The 16,472-nt window shown below is 38.2% G+C and overlaps 1 long non-coding RNA gene across 1 annotated transcript; it reads left to right on the plus strand.

Moving 5' to 3' along the window:
* The first annotated feature begins 978 nt into the window (after nucleotides 1–978).
* Nucleotides 979–15,683, plus strand: LOC113934720. The gene is made up of 3 exons (XR_003523773.1): nucleotides 979–1,095; nucleotides 8,476–8,548; nucleotides 15,548–15,683. It is a non-coding gene; the product is annotated as an uncharacterized LOC113934720 (long non-coding RNA).
* The last annotated feature ends 789 nt before the right edge of the window (nucleotides 15,684–16,472 follow it).

A 16,472-nucleotide genomic window follows, 5' to 3' on the forward strand; every position in this document is an offset into this window, starting at 1 on the left:
AGTGTGTTAGCCATGAAGTGGGAATTTGGGATGAGATTTCTAATCTTCGCTCTATTAATGTTTCATTTGTCAGGCTTACCTCCCAACGCAGTCTTTCGTGGTCGTTTTTGGGTCCCACGTGTAATAAACGTGAACGATCTCAGAATTTTCTAATCAAAGTAGCACAGACTAGGAAGTTGGCAGCAGGCTTGTGTCCACACCCAGCCCCCGGGCCTCAGCAGCCGCTCCTGTGAGAGGGAGGACTGTAGCCTCAGGCCCTTTGCCCCAACACTGGGGAGCCAGTGCAAGAAAGAGGGACTGTTCCAGTGACCTAAAATAAGAGAAGATTTGAAGAACCAGACTGAGCTTACTACCAACCTGGAAAAAAGATGTGATCTCAGTGAACAGCATATATTTATTAACAATTATTGGGGAAAAAAACTGATTTTATGATTATGCCTCAAGGAGTTGAGACTCTTCACTCAACCATGAAGGCATCTCATTCTGCATCAGATTTATTCACTCAGACCTTTGCTCCTGTATGTGCAGCCCAGTACACATACCAAATAGTTGGTATTTAGAATGAGGTCATCTCCCCTACAAAAAAAAAAAAATTTAGAAAATGTTCCTACAGTTCTGCTTGTGCTCAGTCACTATAGACTTTATATTACGTGGGAGGCGCCAGGAAGCCCAGTTTCCCCTTCAGACTCAATTACTTTCCCCACCAAACTAATCAGCCCAGTGCCCCATACTTGTAAGCATAGCTTAGGAAGATTCTGAAAAGATTCTGAAAATTAACTCAAATGTACCGAGAGATGTTTCTAAAACTAAAGCTAAATGGAGATTGTGCGCTATTTCATATAAAATAGAATTGTAAATTCTGTGTTGTGGCAACTTTCTTTTAGTTCCAGGTGTTTTACACATTAAACACCAAACCGTAGTTATGCTCTTTGTGAATTTAAAGAAAAATGTCTTTCCATTCATAGTACCATTTGAGAGGAAAGAAACAGAATCTTTGCAAAAACCAAAGCCAAAAACCTCGTGCTCAACAAAGGAAAACATCCTCTGCCTCATTTTCTCTCTGTTTCCATGGCCTGGTTGCAGTTGCTAAAAAATGTAAGCCCACATACTTTTGTTACCAAAAAAAATTTCGTCTGTGTTTCTCTCACTCAAACCTGTAAAGACATAAATCTAATCTATACGTGCTTCCTTCCATGTAGAATACAAGTCGTGGTTCCTCAGAATTTTAAACAGATGTTATTGGTCACTATTAGGACAGTCTTAATTAAAATAAATGAAATCCTCATTGAAAATACATGCTAAAAATATTAGCATGCCTTGCAATTTTATTTTTAAGGCTTTTGCATTTAAGACATGTGAACCGACCATTTTCTCTTTGTGAAGAGAAACTGCTCTCATCTGAGCCTGCCTCTTCAGGGTATTAGCTGCTTCCCCAAAACCATCATCAGTTGAACCAGTGAAGCATCCTCACTGCACAACGGAACAGGATGTACTGGCAAGATAATCCTTTCCTTTGTGAAGGGCCACTTTGAGAGATAGGCTGGATTAAGTAGCAGTTTACAACCAGCTTCATTAAATTGCATTAATCATCTTTGCAGTTTTAATGCAACCAGTAACTGGTGAACATTCTGATGTAAAATGAATAGGCATTTCTACTAAAACTGGTTAATATTCTCATAGTCATATATTTTTGGAGAACTTCTGTCTCTAAAATTTCCCTAACCCTACCCTTAATTGTGTCCAAGCTAAATCTGATGAAGAGCATCAATAATGTAAACAGTTTGGGTAGAATCTTCAGGAATAGAGTGGCTTTTTTTTTTTCTGCTCAAGTCTATCCCAATTTAACAGTCTTGAACTGTCTTAAAAATTACTTCAAAATCTAGGTCAGGTCTATATGTTACTAAAGTGGCCTGATGAGTCAATTATTGCAAAGAAAATAACACTGTCTTGTACATAAAGCAACGATACAGGGCATTGGTGCCTTTACTGTGCCATTTTTCTCAGCTTGGATTTGAAAATCAAAATATAAAGTCCATAGCAATATGCATTATTTATTCATTCATTCTCATGAAGAATAAGATGGCTTGTATAAAATTCTGAGAGTAGAAAAAGTTATTTGAAGATTTTTGATCCAGTTCATTGCTTAAAAAGTCTCTCATCTGGGGCGCCTGGGTGGCTCAGTTAGTTAAGCTTCTGCCTTGGGCTCAGGTCATGATTCCAGCGTCCTGGGACTGAGTCCGGCATCGGGCTTCTTGCTCAGTAGGGAGGCTGCTTCTCTCTCTGCCTACCACTTCCCCTGCTTTGCTCTCACTCTTTCTCTCTGACAAATAAATAAAATCTTTAAAAAAAAAGGCCCCTCATCTGTGTAATTTAAAAACAGTAACAGCAACAATTAACATAACTGTGGTCCTAGAAAACACTGTGTTCCAGACGCTGTTTTAAGCCCTTCACTAACTCATATACTAATTAGGATACTAATAAGTATCCTAACTCATGTAACCCTTGCAACGATGTTATGAGGTTGGTATTTATGATCACCGTTTTATAGAGGAGGACACTGAGTCATAGAAAGGAGAAGTATCTTTCAGAGTCCCATGGAGAGTAGAGGGAGGACAGAGTCAGGGCAGGTACTCTTAATTAACATGTGTACTACCCTAATTCTCTCTACAGTCCTTCTCTCTAGGCCAGAAATGTCCCTTCAACTTCAGATCGGGCTGCAGAACATCTCTTCCTGAATAACCCACCAGAGAGTCAAGCTCAGCATATTCTATACTGAGTGCAGAATCTGCTGCCAGATACCTGCTCCCTCCACCCTTACTTTAATCGTGTAACTTATCGTCCCCGTATCAGTAAAGATTCCGTCACGCTCCACTCTTGACCACAAGCTTGGTCCCTCGGGGCTCCCCTACCCCACCTGTGAAACAGGGTTAGCCTCTCTCTCCTCTCCTGTTCCCACTGTTCCATCCTCTCTTGGGCACTACTTCCCTTTCACCTGGACTTTTGAAGTTGACCTTGAATGGCTCTTCCCATCTTCATTCTCTCTCTTCTCCAATTCATCCTACACACTAGCACCCAGTGAAACCTACTAAAACATACTTCAAATCATTTCTACTAAGAAGACCCCGGTAACTTGCCAATAAAATGAATGATAAACTCAAGCTTCCACTCTGGGCCATATGTAGCATAACCTCAACTTCATTTCAATCCTTATTGCTAGTCCATCTTTGCCCGTCCTTTATTTGCCTGTAAAACATTATTTAATTTTCTTTTGCTATATCCACCACCCCAGCACCAACTCACTGCCTCTAACACACTATGTACTGTCTGTTCCATGTTCCAGATGAGACTCCCACTTGTGTGGCAAAATCTTCTTTCCCAGTTTTCCATCTCTCCGTCTTAGTCTTCATTCCTGGTGCAGTTTCCTGCCTCTGGTGCTCTTGCTTAGGCTAAGAATCATATTTTGCTGATTAGCTCCCAAGTTCTATATCCTTCTTCAGTAAGCCCACCCGGCGTTCTCACTGTCAGGGTAACTGTATCAAAACACGTCTACCTTGCAAATTTTCTGCTCAAAAATTAAAAGGGTTTCCTGTTTACTACACATCAGACTCCAAACAGGCTGCTACATGGCACAACTTCAGGGAGCCCCATTCAGGTTTTATTTTGTTGGAGTCTTCAAACTTCTTGGTTTGGAATTAAGCAGTATACTGAGAACCAACAGAAGAACTGTTATTATATTACAATCTGCCCCTCTGCTTCTCCACCTCCCACCTCCCCAGATACATGCCACATCAAAAATATGACCTTTACGTTCAGGCATGCTATGGAAAGATTGAGTTAAATAGGTTCTCTTTAGGGTAAGATTTACAAGCATCTTTAATATGCTTGTGTGATTATGAGTCTCCACGAAGAATCATGATGGAAAAGGGTTTGTTTGTCTTTTCTTCCCCCTTCTTAATCACTCTTAGATATTTCCCGGGATACGGGAATTCTACAGCCTCAAACTGGGGAAATCCTGCCCTATACATTCTCTGCTCCAGTCCTTGTCACAGGTCAAATGCCACCTCAGAAGGTCTTCTCTGACCATCTTGGTTAAAGTTGCATCCCTCCCCTCTACCATCATCTTGTTTAATTTTCTTCACAACACTTAAACCATAATTGAGTGGGATGCTTATTGTTTATTCATTTCTCTTTGTTTGTTTTTCCTCTAGGATGTTAGATCCAGGAAAACTGGTCTCCCTGTCTTGTTTGTTCCTCTCTCCACCCAGACAGGTGGCTGATACATTTAATACAGCTTGGCTTTTTTTTTTTTTTTTTAAAGAATATATGTCTCCACCCAGAGCCTTGCTTGTATCTAGATCCATGTCTCTCAACCTACATAAATGAATTTAGGTGTATGTGATAAGGCTGAAATAAAAGTTTCCTCATGTCTGAAATTTTCTCTGATGTCCTGACTCATCCCCAAAAGTAATTGCTCTTACTCTACTGAACTTCTATAATGTTAGTATCTGAGCAACTCAATTTATTTTGAACAGTTAATAGTTTTTACATAGAAATGTTACCTGATCCCCCACCCCACCCCCCCAACCCCATACTGTGTTTGCCTTGTGGCCAGGATTGTTGCCATACTTTGAGTATTTTTGAAGATCTGGCATACTGGGCTTCTCAGGAGGCAATAAGTATCTACAACTTGATTAAAGATGATACACATAGTAGATTCTGTTTGGGTGGAGATGCCATACATTCTTACCTTTAAAATTCTTTCTTACTCTCTGAGGAAGTAGCTGTAGCTGGAAGGAGTGGTGTGAAAAGGTATAATGAAGCAATTAAGGGAAGAGGGAAGTTTAGTATCAAATAATACAGTGTGATTGAAAATCCTTGTCTCATGTTTACGTGGTTTAAATTCAACAGAATCAGCAAAGTCTGTCTGGCACCAGGGATCTTGGATTGAGTTGATACTTCCTGTAACAATTCAATAGCCATGTGCATTTTGTGTAAGTCACTTAAATGTTAATCCATCCTTAAAATCATCACAGCAATTCCATTTCTTCCTTTTATTTAGAAATAAGATGTTCTTTGCTGAGACAAGTTCAAGTATTGGCTCTCCATCCAAATGATGTGGATTAGGAACATCTGGAGAACCTACCCTTGTTTTTTATTAATGGAAAGCTTGGAAGGCTTAGAGATTTATAACTTCTATGTATTTTAACACACTGACTTTTTTTTTCTTGGTAGAATTTTATTTCATTTGGAACATTTATGTGATCACGTAATATGCCACATATGAAACTTTTCATATGAAAAAAAACAATGTATCTGCTCTATGTCAAATTTCATAGCTGGGAAAGGCGTGATTTGGAGCAGACTCCACCTAAGTGCCTGAACTTTCTGGAATGTTGTCAGGGTGCTATTTCGGCCCATCTCAGAGAGCATTCTATCTCAGCCTCTCCTGGGACCTGAAGATTAAATCTACCCACAGGTGGGTTCTGCAGAGCCCTAATGCTTTGAGGTACTCTGAAAAAAAAAAAAGGTGTTGGATTATCAAATATATTTCAGGCATTGTGGAATTCTAAATCTCCTTTTTGGAGAGTCACAAGGCTTGTTAGCATGTGAAGGCTTTGAGAATTTTTAGAGCTCTACAAAATTGGATCTCTCCTGCTCCCTTTGCTTTCCTGACCTCATTTCCCACATCTCCCACATTTCTCACATCACTCTCCTGTCTCTGACCATACTGGCCTTCTTGTGATTCCTCAGACACACCACCAGAATTCTCTTTACATACTTTGTTTCCTCGCCCTGAAAGTCTCCCTCTTCCCTCCTGGATACCTGCAAGGTATCCTTCTGGCCTCCTTGAAGTCTTTTCTGAAATATCATCCTTTTAGTGAGGCCTTCTTTGATTACCTTATTTTAAACTTACAAACTATCCCTTCCTGGCACTCCCTATTGACCTTTCCAGCTTTCTATTTCTCGATCACACTCATTGCCATAACCACAATAATGCTGCATTAACCAACAAACTCAAATCCTCATGGTATGCAACTATAAACATTTATTTAGTGTCAGATGTGTCGTGCTTATCTGGCACGTCCTGAATTTACTTTCTGGCTAACTGTGGGTCATTCTTTTAACTGTACTGATATGGACTAAGCTTGTTCACGTGTCTGTGGGTCTCCTGGATACTGGCTAACCTAGGAGGGCCCCAAGGAGTCGACTGCCGGTGTCTTGGCTCTTGCTGCACGTGTCTCTCATCCTTCAGCAAGCTAGCAGAGGCTCTGTCTCCTGGCAGTCACAGAGGAGAGTCAGCAAGCTTTCACTGAGTTTGAATCAACTTGCTAATGTCCTATTAGCCAGAGCAGGTCATAGGGCCACGCACAGCATCAGTGTGAGTGGTCTCTACAATGTTACACAGCAAAGGGTGTGGATACAGGAAGAGGTGAACAATTTGGACCATTTTTGTGAACCATATGTATTAGAGGTTCTACTTCAAATGTTTGTTTGTTTCCCTCGACTAGAATATAAGTTCCATGAGGGCAGGGATTTTAATATCTATTTTGTTAACTACTTTATCTTTATTTTACTTTATCTAGAACTGTGCCCAGCACATAGTAGGTACTCAATAAATGTTTGTTGGATGAATAAATACATAAAAATAAACACATTAAACTTTAACTCAGCATTTTCAAATGTATTTTATAATTGGTTCCATTTTTAGTGGAAAGCCAAAGAGAATCTCATTTGGAATCAGACACTCTTCAGATATCTCATGACTTCCTTACTGAGAATGTAAACTCCAGTAATTAATTTTAATTTTCAGTATTTCACCTTCTTTCATTTATCTAACTAAAGCTTAGTAAATGACTTACATGGTGTACTAGATGCTAATGGTAAGAGAGAGCAAGAATATAGTCCCAGCTTCTGAGAAGTCTCAGTTGAGTTGAAGAACAAAACTATAAAGCAGAATTAAGCAATATGATATGCTCCATTATAATGTTATTAAAACAGTCCCTAAGAACACAAAGGAAGAAGTGTTCAAACGTGCTATTAGATACTGGATAGAGACCATATCTGTTTAAACTGATAAAGTCACTCTTCTAATACACTCTTCTAATATTTGCAACATTTCTGTTTACACCATTTAATCTCCTCACCCATCCATACATTTACCTCATCTTCTTTTCTTTCTGAATCCTACCCATCCTTCAAATCTAACCAGCCATGAAACATTCTCAGACCAAGTTTGCTTACAGACCCCCATCCCCCGAATTTATCTGAATTCTCTAGCCTTTATTGTCTATATCATTATTAATGTGTAATGGTTAGAGACGTCTATTCTACTACTTTAAAATAGACTATTTAACTCTCCTATTGTTTACCTTTTCACTTCTGGATGTCTCATCTTCTCAAAGAGTTAATAACCATGTTGAGAGCAGAGGTTTTGTTTCTTTTCTGGAATTGCTGAAAAGAATACTTGCCATGATAGGTACTCAAATAATTAATTGGAAGGCTATACTGAAAACCCGAAATTTTAACCTTCATTCATCACCTAGTTACGGTCAGTTCTGAGAATGCATATGTGGGCTGTTGGCTGGTAGTGTAGAAAATGGTGTTTATGTACTACCTTTATCTGTGTTGGCAACCAGTTTCAAATTAATATAAAGCTGCAAATACAGACTAATCTTTTTAACAGGTTAAAAATAAACTGACACATTTTAAGAGGGCTTGGAAATGAATGAGAGAAAAATTTTAGAATTCCAACCTACAAATGTACAGAAAATAAAGAGATTTCTTGTTGGCAAAGAAAATGTTAAAAAAAGGAATAAAGTAAAAGCAAAGATGTGTAACCTGCTGTTCTCTGGCTCCAGGGCAGAGCAGAGGCTCATTTATCTTTCAATTAGTTTTGCATTTCTACACACCTGCATATCCTAATCACCAGCCCAATAAAACTGTCCTCCAGGGGTAAATTCTGCTTCACACGGCACTTGATGTGAGGGAACCCCCCCCCAAATAAACTACAAAAGTAACAAGTCATTTCACTTAGTTCAAGAAGAATCCACATCTTAACATTTGTCTGGATGCCTTTGAAAAAGACAAAAAAGCAGCTCATCAAGTATTGTAATTATTTACTGAAAAAACTATGCTACAAGTCATAGAAGTAATGATAAGGGAAAGGATAATATTAGTTTACTCAGACTCATAAGAATGAAATGACAATAATCCATTCAGAACCTATTAAAGACTGTATCTCACTCAATGCATATCTGGGCAGATATAAGGCTAGGCCATTACTAACTCCTTTTTATTTAGTTCCACAAAGTTCAAGTAACTTCTGACTTCTCCTATTAAGGAGCAGACTATACAGCTGATGACTAAATGATTGCTTATTAGCCTCTTTCCTGTTTTAAATGAAGACATTCATTTGGAGGTCTCTGGAATTTGCATGGTGTGAGTCATTTATCTTTAGGTCTTATCCTTTTGCAGTGGACTGATTATGGATGCCGACCACCTGCACAACTGAGAAAACTGCTGATCGACTCAGAGAGATCTCCCAAAGGTCAGAATCTTGACCTGAAATGATTTCTTTGTTTCAAAGAACTGATGTCAGCTACAAACATAATCAAACACACATATAATATTTTTTTAAAAGATGTTATTTTTGCCATATTCTGTCACACTTGAACCTCTTTCATTCTCACATTTTCCCCTTCCTTTGTCTCGTATGTAGGTAAGGAAAAAGAACCAATTTCGTCTTAACTAATGCAATAAGACAAGACAAGAAAAGGAAAGAAAAAGAAAGGTGTACAGTTTGAGAAAGATGTAAAATTGTCTTCATTCTCAGATGACATGGTCATCAATGTAAAAAATCTGGAAGAGGGATGCCTGGTGGCTCAGTCGGTTAAGCACCCAACTCTTGGTTTCAGCTCAGGTCATGATCTCAGGGTTGTAAGATAAAGCCCCGTGTCAGGCTCCCCGCTGGGCGTGGAGCCTGCTTAAGATAATCACTCTTCCTCTCCCTCTGCCACTCCCCACCTCCCTCTCTAAAAAAAAAAAAAAAAAAAAAAAAAATTCCAAAAGAACTGACAAAATAACCTCTTGGACTAATGAGCAATTATAACAAGGTTGCAGGATACAAGGGTAATATGCAAAAGCGAATCACTTTCCTGTGTACTAGCAATGAACAAGTGGAATTTGAAATTAAAAACACAATACAATTTACATTAGTGTCCCCTCAAAATGAACTACTTAGGTTATAAACTGAACAAAATGTTTGTGCATCTATATGAGGAAAAGTATAAAACTCTGATGAAAGATTAGAGAACAAAATAAATGAAGAGATATTCTGTGCTCATGGAGAGGAAGACTCAATATCGTCAAGATGTCAGTTCTTCCAAATTTGATCTATAGATTAAATGCCATCCAAATCAAAATCCTAGCAAGTTATTTTATAGATACTGACAAACTAATCTTAAAGTTTATATGGAGAGGTAAAAGACCCAGAATAGCCTACACCATATTGAAGGAGAAGAACACAGTTGGAGGACAGACACTACCTGATTTCAAGATTAGTAAGTTAGAAAAGCTACAGTAATCAAGACAGCATGGTATTGGTATCTTTGATGAAGCAACAAAAGGATAAAGGAAAAGATAATCTTTTCAACAAATGATCCTAGAAACAGCTAGGCAATCACATGAGAAAAATGAATCTAGATACAGATGTTACACTCTTCACAAAAATTAAATCAGAATTGTTCATGGACTTATGAGTGTAAATGTAAAACCCAAAACTATAAAACTTGTAGAAGATAATATAAGAGAAAACTTAGATGACCTTGGGTGTGATGATAACTTTTTAGATACAGCACCAAAGATATGATACATGAAAGAAATAATTGATGAGCTGGACTTCATTAAGATTAAAAACTTGTGACCTGTGAAAGCCTATGTTAAAAGAATGAGAAGATAAGCCACAGACTGGGAGAAAATATTTGTAAAAGGCACATCTGATAAAGGACCGTTATCCAAAATAGACAAAGAAGTTTTAAAACTCAACAATAAGAACACAAACAACCCAATTTAAAAAGGGCTAAAGTCCTTAACAGACACCTCACCAAAGAAGATTTACAGATGGCAGATGAGCATACGAGAACATGCACCACCTCATCTGTATCAGGGAAATTCGAATGAAAGCAACCACAAGATACCACTAAATACCTATGAGAACAGCCAAATTTGGAACACTAACAACATGAAATGCTGGGGAGGACACGCAACAACAGAACTTTTGTTCATTCCTGGTGGGAATGCAATGGAATACCCACTTTGGAAGATACTTTGGTGGCTTCTTACCGAAACTAAACATACTCTTACCATATGATACAGTGATTTCGTTCCTTGGTATTTACCTGAAGAGTTGAAAACTTATGTCCATACAAAAACCTGCACGTGGATGTTTATAGCAACTTTATTCTAATTGCCAAAACGTGGCAGCAGCTAAGACTTCAGTAGATGAATGGATAAATAAACTGTGGTACATGTAGACAATGAAATATTATCCAGTGCTAAAAGGAAATGAGCTATTATGTCGTGTCAGAAAAAGACATGGAGGACACTGAAATGCCTATTCCAAAGTGAAAGAATCCAATCTGAAAAGGCTATATACTGTATGATTTCAATTATGTTCGATTACATATTCAATTATATCATATAGGGAGACGGTACAAAGATCAGCAGTTGCCAGGGGACAGGGAAGCATGGATAGTAGGATTTTTAGGGCTCTAAAAATATGTAGGATGCTATAATGATGAAGACATGTCATACATTTGTCCGGACGCATAGAATGTACAACACAAGACTGGACCCTTAGGTAAACTATGGACTTCGGCTGATTACAATGTGTCAGTTGTAACAAATGTACCACTCTGGTTGGGGATGTTGATAATGGGAGAAGCTATGGATGTCTGGGGGCAGTGAGTATATGGTGTATCTCTGTACCTTAAATCCTCTCAATTTTGCTGTGAACCTATAACTACTCTAAAAAAAACCCCAAACAAACCTGTCTTAAAAAAAAAACAAACCCCCAAAACAGTTCATTTTAAGAAACTATAAATAAAACAAAGACCAGTATTAGAAAGACATGTTCAACATAAAGAGCTGACATGGGTGTGTAAGAAAGAGAATACTTTCCTCCCTTCTGAGGGCAAAAGACATGAGTTGGTAAAGTTAGAAATGCAAATTTTAAAGTGTTACGCCAGCTTTTACCTGCCAAACTGACAAAGGCTCTTTTGTGGTTTTTGTTGTCATTGTTAAGGCTAAAACAGAATTTTCAATGGTGACAAGAAACAGGGACTTTCATTTATTGCTGGAACAATTGTAAATTGGACAGATTTTTGTGCCATGTTTTCATTACTTTCTGCAAAAACTTACTCTCAAACATTCAGAGATTTTAAGGACAGAGTGGAGTGCTGTGGTCTTTCCCACCTTCTGTTGAGTGATGGGAAGTATCTAGTCAATGAAGCCTGACAGAGAAGTTTATCTATCTCTTCACTAATACAAAATTTAGATAATATGGAATTTCTTTTTTTTAAAGATTTTATTTATTTATTCATGAGAGACAGAGGGAGAGATAGAGAGAGAGAGAGAGAAGCAGAGGGAGAAGCAGGCTCCGAAGGAGCAGGGAGCCCGACGCTGAACTCGATCCCAGGACCCTGGGATCACGACCTGAGCCGAAGGCAGACGCTCAACGACTGAGCCGCTCAGGCGCCCCGATAATATGGAATTTCTTTTCCAGATGATTTTATTTTGTCAAGTGGCAAGGAGTTCCTTGAGGACATTCTAAAATCTTCCTGCCTCTGTGCTCTTGGTTCATTGTACTTCCAAGTTTCTGGCATAAAACACTGACAGAAATTAAAAGAAAATATGCTTCAATAATTTGATAGGAACATTTGCATTTTACAGGGAGAAGACTCACACATGGTATATTTGATTTGGAATTTTTGTAAACTCCTTTTAGTTTTTCACTAATACTACAGGGCAGAAACTGGCAACTTAAGAACCATTGGGTGACTGACTCGTCAGACAAACGTGGGACTCCTAGGGAGAGGGAATGTTCTAGTGGGGCAGATAGCAGTGGGTGTGGTGTGGACCATTAGAATATTGCACATATATGCCAGCCTGATGTGAAATCACAGAGGAGGCCCTAATTACACTTGCCCAAAGGCACATTTTAAATGCCATGGATTATTAGTCATTAAACAGATTTCCTCACAGCAATAATACCCAGCTCTGACAAGGAAGCAAATTTAGGAACTTGGATTTTTCAGAACAGAAAAAAAGGATATCTGTTGCCTACTCCAGATTTTCTTTTCCTTAGAATTCTTAAACTTTGATCTTTTGTTGTCTTGTTCTTGTATCAGTCTTTGATGGTGAAATTTCTAAATCAGAGAGAAAGGTGAAAATCTTGTCAGGAAAAATTTCTCTCCTCAAAGAATTTATGGTGCTTTCCTCATAAAGTATATTTATAACTAACATATAAATGCAATAGTTTGATCTTAAGTACTATCTTTCCTGTGAGGATATGAGTGTGCTTAATTAACAATAATTAAGCTTCATGTGACGTATATTTTATGCTCACTTGAGAGGTAGGCAAGCAGACATTAAAGTAAAGCAGACCTCAGCCTGGCCAGCATCTAAACTAGATGGCAGATACTCTGCACTGAGTGCCCAGGACCACTCTTACACAGAGGAAGCTAACCAACTTCCTTTAAATTAATGTCTTCACTTTCAGGGAGGAAAAGAATGTCCTGGGAAAATTTGACAGGAATTAAACAAAAAGGATAGAAGCATTTTAGGAAGAGGCTTATGAGTCTCTTGGGAAAACAAAAGTTTTAAAAACTCAAGCCGTAAAATAGCAGACAAAAGCATGTGTTAAGCATTAAGAGGAAATTCCGTAAACATTTTTCTTGTTCAATATCTGTGAGATTAACACCCTTCCATGTCCCGCCTACAGCCCTCTGAAAGGAGAGGTGGGGTGGCCGGCGGGGGAGGCGGGTAGAGGCACGATTTGGAGATATTTTCTTGAATATTCAGAAGAAAAAGGCTAGTCTGGAGTCTAGTATCTAATAATCTCTGCTTTGCTTAGGCATAAGAAAGCAATTTTTCCAAAAACCGCTTAGCTGATAAGCCCACTCTTTGTTTCTTTTTAAAATTCATGATTAAAAATCTTCCTTCAATGAAGTATTTTGGAATCTAAATGCTTCCAGCTGCTATCTTAATTTTAAAATATTTCTTCAAGGGGATTTCCAGCCTGTTGGCAGTGACCAAATAGAATTTCTCTGTTTTGTTTTTTTTTCTTGTTTCTGTTTCTATGATTGGATTTCAAAGTGCATCGTATGATTTACTTTGGAGTGACAAGAAAATGCATCATTTCGAAATTTATAGAACTTCTCAATTACTCACTCAAAGTACAGTTTTACTTTGCAGTTGTTCCGGTGAGTGGAGAATGATATGTTAAGTACAATGTTCCCCTACCGAAGCTAGAAGATTATAATGAGAAGGAATACATTTTGTCAAAAGTTGTCATATGTGGAAATAGAGATTTAACTGGGGTTAAAAATCGTATGTCTTGGCCTAAGCCCAGAGGATCTCCAAGGCTTAATTCTTGTGGTGCCCAGCAAAGTGTGTCCAGAAAAAAAAAGAAAATTCCCACATTTCTGGAAGTACTATGTAGAAACAAAGGAAAGGAATGTGTTTCAAGGAAATTTATTCCTCTAATCGTGGTTCTAAAACTTTGATTAGCAAACCTGTAGACTGATGTTAATACTACATTCTGAAGATTAGAGAAGTGTCTATTGTATGTCTCCACCATAGTAGAGGTACTAATTATATCACTTCCCAGCCCCACTTCCTTAAGAGAGAATCTGCAAAATCCATAATTCTGAACTCTTCCTACTGGGCTGAGCTGCCTGCACAAGGAGTGAATGCCAGACACAAAGAACAGGTTAGATAGCCTCTCTCATAAATTTTGGAGTAAGGCCATCGAGAGAATGAATGGCTTGGTAATCTGTGGAGAACCAAGGTGGAACGTTATGAGTCCCTATTATGAAGCCTGCCATTTTGGATTGGTTTTGATGATGAGCCAAGAAGTCAGTCCACGGAAGAGAAAATATCACAGGAGAAGTAGAAATAAGAGACCCTGCAACCAGAGGGACAGAGAAACAGACAGATACTGCTCTCAAGATGTTCCTGAGTGTGTATTTTGTTCTAATGATGGCGCTCCAAGCTGGGCAAGCGTTGGATATGTGGTAAGCTAATGAAGCTCCCAGAGATATGTCCATAACCAAATTCCTGGAACATGTAAATGCTACCTTATTTGGAAAAAGCGTCTCTACAGATGAGAATGATGAGAATTGATGAGGATCTTGAGATGGAGAGATCATCATGGATTATCTAGATGGGTCCTAAATGCCAACATAAACCTACTTCGAAGAGAGTTGCAGGGGGAAATTAGACATACAGAGAAGGGAATGAAGCAATATGCCCATGGAGGCAGAGATTGGAGTGATGTGGTTGTAAGTCAAGAACGCTGACAACCACAGAATCAGGGAGCATCAAGGAACAAATTCTCTCCTAGAGCCTCCGCTGGAGGTGTGGCCCTGCTGACAGTTTGATTTTGTCTCTGAAACTCTTTCACATGTCTGGCCTCCAGGACTTTGAGGGAGTAGATTTCTGATGGCTTAGATCACCAGGTTTGTGGTAATTTATTACAGTAGTCATGGCAAATATGCAGGGTTTTTCTTAGCATGAAATAAGATGTGCTTTCTGTTTCTGGATAATTCAAAATCAATTAGATGAGAAAATCAAGTACCTAACTGACTAAACAAAAAAAAAGGGGAAATTCCTTATTAAAGGGGTTGGTTAACAAATGGCAAGAATTGACAGGAGAATGAACATATAATTTCTTCTAGTGTGTTCTAAGATGCTGTGGCAGGCATGACATTAGAACATTAGTTTGAACTAAGAATATTTTTAAATTTCAGGTGACAAAGCCCATTGGCACATGACTAATACATTATGTCTTCCCCTCTCCTCAAATTAAAAGTATTGTATGAAAAACAGAGATTGAAATTAGAGTGAACTATCCCTTAGAAAAAAGCAGGCCTGTGAACAATGATCAACATGTCCAGTGATAAAGGTGTTTCTGTCAAACCCCTGTGATGATATAAGGCAGAGCAAATATTTTCCAAATTTACAGACCAGATCAAAAGTCAGATCTTTTCTTACAATTTTATTTTAGCCTTATCCTCTTTTTTCCCACAAAGGTGTGAAAATGCACATTTGACATTATTAAACCTGAAAGTGACTTTTCCCACCCCATACCTCTTTTGGATGATCTCAGTTTTTCCTGTGGCTCATCAATGGCTTCTTCTTTACAGGAAAGGACAAAAGGCTAAATATTTATTGAAAAGTAAAATCAAATGCAAATGACCACATTAGTGAAGAAGGGATAGTGTTCAAATTCATAATAAATTAAAATACATTATTTTCTAATCTCTAGGCTGAGATGTTCCTGTTTGGTTGGAATGTGGAGACCGGGAATTCGCTAAGAGGCAAGCTCACAGAGGTTACAGCCATAGAGCACTCGCTGCCTGCTACCTTCCAGGGCTGGATTCTGCTCATATCCATCAGCTATATCCTTACTATATTAAGCTGATCCTTTCCAGAAAGGAATTTAGTAAGTAATATGCTTAGATTAAAAAGTGCCAACATAACACTACCCATGGAAATTCCCAATGATTCTGAGACAAGTTCGGATTGTGTAAGATGAAACAATGCAAGACCAAGTTCCTCAGAAACTGTACTATACAAGAAAAAATTACCACTACTGCAAAATAAAGAAAATAAAGTATCTTAGTTCTAGTAGACATTCTAATGTTTACCAATATCCAGTTCTCTCTCCTTCCTGGGCATCAGGGAGACTACCCTTTCCAGGTCCCATGCCATTAAGTGGGGCCATTGACTAGTCCTTATTCCTGAAATGTGAGCTGAAAAGCCACTGTGTGATTTTCGATTTCTAATATTCTCGGAAAGGAGTTCTGAAACGACATTCTGATTGTGAGTTTCCATCAGCTGGAGAGATGCTGTGGAGTAGAGCAAAGTGTTCTTGCATTGAACATTCAGAATTAAAAAGAAATGTCTTTTTGTATTAAGATAGAGTTAATTTGTTGTTGTAGTACAACCTGCAATTTATGCGGACTATCATACCCGTCAACCAAATAAAAAAATAGACAAATAAAAATTTATGTTTAGAAAAAACTGGAGAGAACTTTACTTGACTTAAAGTAGTCTGACTTTGCATATACTTTCTCAGTTTTATATTTGATTATTTCCATATTACTTTGTGTAAACACACACGCACAATTCTTTTATGAATGGATAAATTATACTTTAAAAAGTTATTATCTCCAAAATCCTACTGAGCA

The sequence above is a fragment of the Zalophus californianus genome, chromosome 13, assembly GCF_009762305.2.
Source record: "Zalophus californianus isolate mZalCal1 chromosome 13, mZalCal1.pri.v2, whole genome shotgun sequence".
NCBI classification, from domain to species: domain Eukaryota; kingdom Metazoa; phylum Chordata; class Mammalia; order Carnivora; family Otariidae; genus Zalophus; species Zalophus californianus.